A 9,115-nucleotide genomic window follows, 5' to 3' on the forward strand; every position below is an offset into this window, starting at 1 on the left:
TAGTCTTCTGCTTAAATCTCCTTCCCACATCAAGTAAAAATGCACAATAACTGGAGTGCCAGCAGAATTATTTACTGGGGGGGGGGGGAGTTGGTTTACGGGTAACATGTAGTGGTCAGCTATTAAGTTTTACGGCTGTAGGCCAGAACATGTTTAGAGGTGAAATTGGGAGGGGGGTGCAGTGCCTTGTTGTCAGCACCCTTTTAGGTTTGAACTCGAGCTGTATTTAAGAGGAGGCAGCCATATTTACCATTCCACCACGTAAGAGTCTATGAATAACTTTGACTTTCAATCTTACAATGTTATCCGTGTATATTTACGGGAAATGAAAAATAATATCTTTTTTCTCTCCAGTGAAATATCGACATTATTTAACTGAGAAAATCGTGTAACTCACGGCCTATGTATAAAAAAGAAAGATGTTTAGGGCCCAATGACATTCGATTAACGCAGTGAATATTTAGCACCTAATGACATGCTGTAAATGTACAGGCTTCGGTTGCAGTTACACCAGAGCTGGGAAGCCTTCGAAGAACTTAAGCCATATTTTGTATTTCAAACTTCATAATTCAGACATCTACGAAAGTTCAGACGTGTACGAAAGTTCTGGAGGAACTTCAGACTTCAGACTTCCTATTTCGGACTTCGGAGTATCGATTTAAGACGTAGACGAAAGTACTTGAGGTACGAAAGCCATCACACTTTTGTTATCAGAATTGGTATTTCATACTTCGACTTTCATACTTGTTATTTCATACTTCGACTTTCAACCTTGATATTTCATGCTTCGACTTTCATACTTCGGATTTAATGATTACGTAGTAAAGGCTGAAGTCTCCCCGTAAAAGTCTGCAACCATAAACCCAGTGTATGTAACCTTATGACTACCCATAGCTTTTATACAAGTCTGATATAGAAATGCGAAGAATTGCAACTTTTGTATTTTGACTGCCTTTACAACACAATCATATCAAGACTCTCTCTCTCTCTCTCTCTCTCTCTCAAAACAATCACGACTATCAAAATATAAACAGAGAATAGTTTAATGTGTAGTTTACATATATACACAGTACTACCCCCACCCCAATATACATGAAGGTTGCACAAAAATGAATGCTACCATAGATTTCAGTATGGATGGGGGAGAAAAAGATATGTAATGAAACTGAAGAAAATAAAAGGCAATTTGATACTGAAATGACCCAGGTGTATATTCACAAGTAAATGGTGCGATGTGGTTTTAAATCTGCTCCAGTTTACAGCCCGAAACCATAAAAGTGCAATGTGCACGCGACGGTGAAGTGCTTGCAAAATAGCTGCGACTGTTTTATTTTTAATTTATAAGGTTTTGAAATGCTGATTATTTTTGTTATGTCTGTCAACTCTAATACCTGTTATACTGGAGGGATGATAGTTGTAGAGTTATAAACATACACAGTATGAGTTAGATGGAAAAGGGTATTTAGTAGTCTTCTGCCTAAATCTCCTTCCCACGTCAAGTAAAATATCACATTAACTAGAGTGCCAGCAGAATTATTTATGGGGGGGGGGGGTTTACGGGTAACATGTAGTGGTCAGCTATTAAGTTTACGGCTGTAGGCCAGAACATGTTTAGAGGTGAAATTGGAAAGGGGTGCAGTGCTTTGTTATCAGCGCCCTTTTAGGTTTGAACTCGAGCTGTATTTAAGCGGAGTCAGCCATATTTACCATTCCACCACGTAAGAATCTATGAATAACTTCGAATTTCAATGTTACAATGTTATTCGTGTCTATTTACGGGAAATGAAAAATAATATTTTTTTCTCTCCAGTGAAATATCAACATTTTTTCACTGAGAAAATCGTGTAATTCACGGCCTATGACTGAAAAAAAATTATGTTTGGGCCTAGTGACATTCGATTCACGCAGTGAATATTTAGGGCCTAATGACATTCGATTCACGCAGTGAATATTTAGGGCCCAATGACATTCGATTCACACAGAAAATATTTAGGGCCTAATGCCATTCGATTAACACAGTGCATATTTATAGCCCAATGACATTCGATTCACGCAGTGAATATTTAGGGCCCAATGACATTCGATTAACGCAATGAATATTTAGCACCTAATGACATGCTGTAAATGTACAGGCTTCGGTTGTAGTTACACCAGAGCTGGGAAGCCTTCGAGGAACTTAAGCCATATTTTGTATTTCAAACTTCATAATTCAGACATCTACGAAAGTTCAGACGTGTACGAAAGTTCTGGAGGAACTTCAGACTTCAGACTTCCTATTTCGGACTTCGGAGTATCGATTTAAGACGTAGACGAAAGTATTTGAAGTGCTCAAGCCATCACACTTTTGTTATCAGACTTGGTATTTCAATCTTCGACTTTCATACTTGGTATTTCATACTTCGACTTTCAACCTTGATATTTCATGCTTCGACTTTCATACTTCGGACTTAAGCATTAGGTAGTAAAGGCTGAAGTCTCCCCGTAAAAGTCTGCAACCTTAAACCCAATGTATGTAACCTTATGACTACCCATAGCTTTTATACAAGTCTGATATAGAAATGCGAAGAATTGCAACTTTTGTATTTTTACTGCCTTTACAAAACAATCATATCAAGACTCTCTCTCTCTCTTTCTCTCTCTCTCTCTCTCAAACAATCACGACTATCAAAAGATAAACAAAGAATAGTTTAATGTGTAGTTTACATATATACACAGAACTACCCCCACCCCAATATACATGAAGGTTGCACAAAAATGAATGCTACCGTAGATTTCAGTATGGATGGGGGAGAAAAAGATATGTAATGAAACTGAAGAAAATAAAAGGTAACTTGATATTGAAATGACCCAGGTGTATATTCAGAAGTAAATGGCGCGAAGTGGTTTTAAATCTGCTCCAGTTTACAGCCCGAAACCATAAAAGTGCAATGTGCACGCGACGGTGAAGTGCATGCAAATAGCTGCGACTGTTTTACTTCTAATTTATATGGTTTTGAAATGCTGATTATTTTATTATGTCTGTCAACTCTAATACCCGTTATACTGGAGGGATGATAGTTGTAAAGTTATAAACATATACAGTATGAGTTAGATGGAAAAGGGTATTTAGTAGTCTTCTGCCTAAATTTCATTCCCACGTCAAGTAAACTATCACATTAACTAGAGTGCCAGCATAATTATTTGGGGGGGGGGAAGGTACGGTTAACATGTAGTGGTCAGCTATTAAGTTTTACGGCTGTAGGCCAGAACATGTTTAGAGGTGAAATTGGGAGGGGGGGTGCAGTGCCTTGTTGTCAGCACCCTTTTAGGTTTGAACTCGAGCTGTATTTAAGAGGAGGCAGCCATATTTACCATTCCACCACGTAAGAGTCTATGAATGACTTCGAATTTCAATCTTACAATGTTATCCGTGTCTATTTACGGCCAATGAAAAATAATATTTTTTTCTCTCCAGTGAAATATCGACATTATTTCACTGAGAAAATCGTGTAATTCACGGCCTATGATCAAATAAAATGATATTTAATGACATTCGATTCACGCAGTGAATATTTAGGGCCCAATGACATTCGATTCACGCAGTGAATATTTAGCACCTAATTACATGCTGTAAATGTACAGGCTTCGGTTGTAGTTACACCAGAGCTGGGAAGCCTTCGAGGAACTTAAGCCATATTTTGTATTTCAAACTTCATAATTCAGACGTCTACGAAAGTTCAGACGTGTACGAAAGTTCTGTTCAGACTTCAGACCTCAGACTTCCTATTTCGGACTTCGGAGTATCGATTTAAGACGTCGACGAAAGTACTTGAGGTACTGAAGCCATCACACTTTTGTTATCAGAATTGGTATTTCATACTTCGACTTTCATAATTCGGACTTAAGGATTAGGTAGTAAAGGCTGAAGTCTCCCCGTAAAAGTCTGCAACCTTAAACCCAATGTATGTAACCTTATGACTACCCATAGCTTTTATACAAGTCTGATATAGAAATGCGAAGAATTGCAACTTTTGTATTTTTACTGCCTTTACAACACAATCATATCAAGACTCTCTCTCTGTCTCTCTCTCTCTGTCTGTCTGTCTGTCTCTCTCTCTCTCTCAAAACAATCACGACTATCAAAAGATAAACAAAGAATAGTTTAATGTGTAGTTTACATATATACACGGAACTACCCCCACCCCAATATACATGAAGGTTGCACAGAAATGAATTGTACCTTAGATTTCATTATGGATAGGGGAGAAAAAGATATGTAATGAAACTGAAGAAAATAAAAGGCAACTTGATACTGAAATGACCCAGGTGTATATTCACAAGTAAATGGTGCGATGTGGTTTTAAATCTGCTCCAGTTTACAGCCTGAAATCATAAAAGTGCAATGTGCACGCGACGGTGAAGTGCTTGCAAAATAGCTGCGACTGTTTTATTTTTAATTTATATGGTTTTGAAATGCTGATCATTTTTGTTATGTCTGTCAACTCTAATACCTATTATACTGGAGGGATGATAGTTGTAGAGTTATAAACATACACAGTATGAGTTAGATGGAAAAGGGTATTTAGTAGTCTTCTGCCTAAATCTCCTTCCCACGTCAAGTAAAACAGCACATTAACTAGAGTGCCAGCAGAATTATTTGGGGGGGGGGGGACGGGAGGGTACGGGTAATATGTAGTGGTCAGCTATTAAGTTTTACGGCTGTAGGCCAGAACATGTTTAGAGGTGAAATTGGAAGGGGGTGCAGTGCTTTGTTATCAGCACCCTTTTAGGTTTGAACTCGAGCTGTATTTAAGCGGAGGCAGCCATATTTACCATTCGACCACGTAAGAGTCTATGAATAACTTCGAATTTCAATCTTACAATGTTATCCGTGTCTATTTACGGCCAATGAAAAATAATATTTTTTTCTCTCCAGTGAAATATCGACATTATTTCACTGAGAAAATCGTGTAATTCAGGGCCTACGGTTTTAAACAATGATATTTACGGCCTAATGGTATTCAATTAACGCAGTGAATATTTAGGGCCTAATGACATTCGATTCACGCAGTGAATTTTTAGGGCCTAATGACATTCGATTAACGGAATGAATTGTTAGGGCCAAACGACATTCGATTAACGCAGGGAATATTTAGCACCTAATGACATGCTGTAAATGTACAGGTTTCGGTTGTAGTTACACCAGAGCTGGGAAGCCTTCGAGGAACTTAAGCCATATTTTATATTTCAGACTTCATAATTCAGACGTCTACGAAAGTTCTGACGCGTACGAAAGTTCTGGAGGAACTTCAGACTTCAGGCTTCCTATTTCGGACTTCGGAGTATCAATTTAAGACGTCGACGAAAGTACTTGAGGTACTAAAGCCATCACACTATTGATATCAGACTTGGTATTTCATACTTTGACTTTCATACTTGGCATTTCATACTTCGACTTTCAACTTTGATATTTCATGCTTCGACTTTCATACTTCGGACTTAATGATTAGGTAGTAAAGGCTGAAGTCTCCCCGTAAAAGTCTGCAACCTTAAACCCAATGTATGTAACCTTATGACTACCCATAGCTTTTATACAAGTCTGATATAGAATTGCGAAGAATTGCAACATTTGTATTTTGACTGCCTTTACAACACAATCATATCAAGACTCTCTCTCTCTCTCTCTCTCTCTCTTAATTATTCCACTGCACTGTACTCGGATGACACTCACGTTTGAGTAGTACATTTTGTATCGCATTCAATAAAAGTACCTCAAAATTTACCTTACCTGTCATGTGTACAGTAGCGACACGCAGGTATCAGATTTTATCTCAAAGTTATGCCTGGTTTTAATTTATCTTTATTTTCTTACCGTATGCGTATGTTGTCAGTATACCACCAGATATGCAAATCTTTTACGAATGCAAATAAAGATGTGGGTGATTTCTTTATACGGGTAGTAAGAGATAAGAAAACTACTAAAATACGGGTCAAACATCAGTCAAATGTTGAGGTAATGCTAATATATGTATAAAGAATTGGATATTAGAAATTGCAGTCGTAACTGCAAGAGCTGAGACTATAAAAATGGGATTTTAGTTACTTCCCATGAATTACCGTACTAAGTCCAAAGATGCTTTCTAACTTTTACTGAATTTATTCAGGTCACATTTATGACTGACGTCTAAAATCAGAACAGGGTTTAAAAATTAGCCTCGGAGGAAATACTGGATAATTAAAAAATAATTGTCATGAGGGTCTGAAATTAGTCTAGTCGCTTAGAATTGTGTCTCTGACTCGTAAAATGGTGTCGAGAAAGGGAATCAGAATTAACCCAGCCTTCAAGAATACAAAGTAGCATTCTACTCAAATAGTTTATAGTTGTATTTGTACGGGTTTCTACCTTATTAGGACGGATGTTAATAGTGTCATTTTTATTTTCTTTCTTATTGTTTACATTCAGCTATTGAATGACTATTCATAAGATCCAACACTTTGAAGTGATGGTTCACCCACCAAAGGACCTTTAGTGCTTAAGCCGTATATGTCAGGATTTTTGTTGTTGTTGTTTTGTTGCATTGTTGTTGTCTGTACTACACAGGGACTCGTTACAAAGAAAATTTTAGAGGATCCGTCCTTGAATCAAGGGATGGGGGTTCTAACCTGTAACAATATAACACAAGGGAAGACACCAATCCGCACCCCTCGGTAGTTCCAACACTGCTAGTTTATCCTAGCTGCGTCTGCTAATTTCCAACTTAAGCCAGTCGTAATCAAGAATAGTTCAATTTTCAAAACAGCTCGGCACACTTAGTTCAGTTTGTGACATAATGGAGAAAATGCAAAATTGTTCGCCTATTTGGACGTTGGGACAAATATCGTCTAGAAGTGCCGTTTTGCATTCGGATAGTCTTGGATTTCACCATTGACCGAAAGGTAAGATCCGAACAACATCGAGTCTGTAGTTCAACAGTAAGTATGTTTCAGGAGTTAACATTGCACTGTGCAATAATGTAATCATCAATCAGCACCAAATTTACCAAAATCAATATTTTTTTTGCCACCAAAATTAAAACGCATCATAATGTACATTAACGATATTTTCTCCATTATGTCACAAACTTAACTATGTCAATTACGTGTATTCCTTTGCAAGACTTAGAACCATCCTAAGATTGTTAGGAGAGTGGATGTTTTCAGCTTGAATTTCATGTAATTTCTCAAGTCCACCAACTAATTTCTCGTTTGTTGAGTGTTTTTTATCGTGTGTTTTATTGTTACTAGCCTTCTCTGAAAAATATTTTTCCGTGCGCTGGCATCCCATTCAATATTTCCCTGCCTATTATATCAATAGTGTAGCTAGTGAATTGTTGGATCATTGTCAACACTTCTATATTTATCAACAAAGTCTCGTATGTCAGCACTCTGTCTTTCACAGGATGTCAGTTATATTGAGAGCTTAATCATCCCAATTTAGTTACAGTTTTAGATTACAACATACACAACAATTAGCATTAACATAGCAAATTCGTCTGTAATAAGGCACTGATTATTTCATTTTCAGGAAGAAGGCTGCGATATTTTTTGAGCTGAAATATTTTATTTTAATTTTTTTGGATCTCAAGATCAATATTTTTTTTTAAATTATAAGGGATTTAACCTGGTGTTATTTTGCTATAAATCGGAGGTAGATATTTTTCAGGTACTGACAGACTGAAGTTGAAAATTGTCAGTCCCCTGCCCCAGAATATTGAATTGCTGATTGCTAATAAAATTTCGGTTTACCGGTATATCGCAATATGTTCATAAATATCGCAATATACCGCGGTACATAAGTCACCATTAGAGACTCAATTGCTATTTGAAAATTACGTGGATCATGAGGATGTTTGATCGATCCGGAAAGTCAGTAGGTCTGTATCCAGAGGCGGCGGTAATCCACAGTATTATACTTACCGGCATGATTATCTATCACGCTAATTTTAACATGGCTTCTGTAGTGAAAACCATGTTTGTTTCAGAAACTTTGTCAAATGCAACTAAAAACATATAATATTGGCGATATATATTTTGATTGCGGGGAGGAGGGCTATAAGTAATACTATAAACTAGAATCGCTGCAGATTATAATCTTTTGTTACATTTTGCAGGTGATGGAAACACCTTTCTCAAGGAAAAGAGTTTGGAAGATGTATATGATTCCGCCATTTCTAACTTCATTATCATTCATAATTTCATAAATACGTTGGGTATCTTTGACACATTTTATGATATGTGCATAATACCGAAGGTTGATTTTTCTGTTTACTTCTTTAAAAACACCCTGGCTATTTTGATACAATTGTACTGTCCTAATAAATCCGTAATATTCCAAGAAATGTTTATTAATGCCCTAAAATTGGTCAACACATCGGTTTATCTAAAGAAACGATTTTTATATGCGATATCATGAGTAAAGTCAATGCTCTTTTAGCATAATTTTCTCTAACATATACATGAATCTGACCTATAACGTTGGTTTTACCAAAGAAATTCCAGAACAAAACATATTGGTGATTTTAAACGAATGTTTATAAATAACTTCATGGGAGGGGGAGGGAGAATTCTAAAAGTGATTTGATACATTTTTATGATATATTTGACAAATCTAAACCAAATTGTATGAAATACACCCATGTGTGGAAGGTAATACTTAACGGGTTGTTCCACTGTGCGTTTCTTGTTAACATTCTTCCGATCATGTAACCTGTAGCAAAAGCCCATATCATCATGTCTCTCAACACTGATTTATCTGTTTCGGTGTCATATAGTTTATCAAAAACAGCAAAAAAAAGTAAATGGATTCGTCCTCTATTTGGTCCAATATGATAATGTTTCGATAAACTTTGTTGTCTGCATGTTCAGTATCGGGGGAAAAATGTTTCTTTGTTCCAGTGTTTGGTATATAAATAATCGTTAATGCAGTGAACAAAGAGATCAGTGTAACGGCTCTAGGGCTTTTTAAATATTGAAATAAAATCAACAAGCAATTTATTTTCCTACAATGCAAAAATGACAAATCAAACACACATACAATATTGTGAATTAAATTCCAAAATAATCCTAAATGTCCTGTAACAAGTCCAATAGTATAGAA

General features: G+C 36.5%; 1 long non-coding RNA gene across 1 annotated transcript; it reads left to right on the forward strand.

The window, feature by feature from the left end:
* Nucleotides 1-582: 582 nt before the first annotated feature.
* Nucleotides 583-8,487, forward strand: LOC149778466 (uncharacterized). The gene is made up of 3 exons (XR_016415342.1): nt 583-684; nt 5,231-5,355; nt 8,130-8,487. It is a non-coding gene; the product is annotated as an uncharacterized LOC149778466 (long non-coding RNA).
* Nucleotides 8,488-9,115: the final 628 nt, after the last annotated feature.

Source organism: Sinohyriopsis cumingii, chromosome 17 (assembly GCF_028554795.1).
Source record: "Sinohyriopsis cumingii isolate HCF-2022 chromosome 17, ASM2855479v2, whole genome shotgun sequence".
In the NCBI taxonomy this organism is placed as follows: Eukaryota; Metazoa; Mollusca; class Bivalvia; order Unionida; family Unionidae; genus Sinohyriopsis; species Sinohyriopsis cumingii.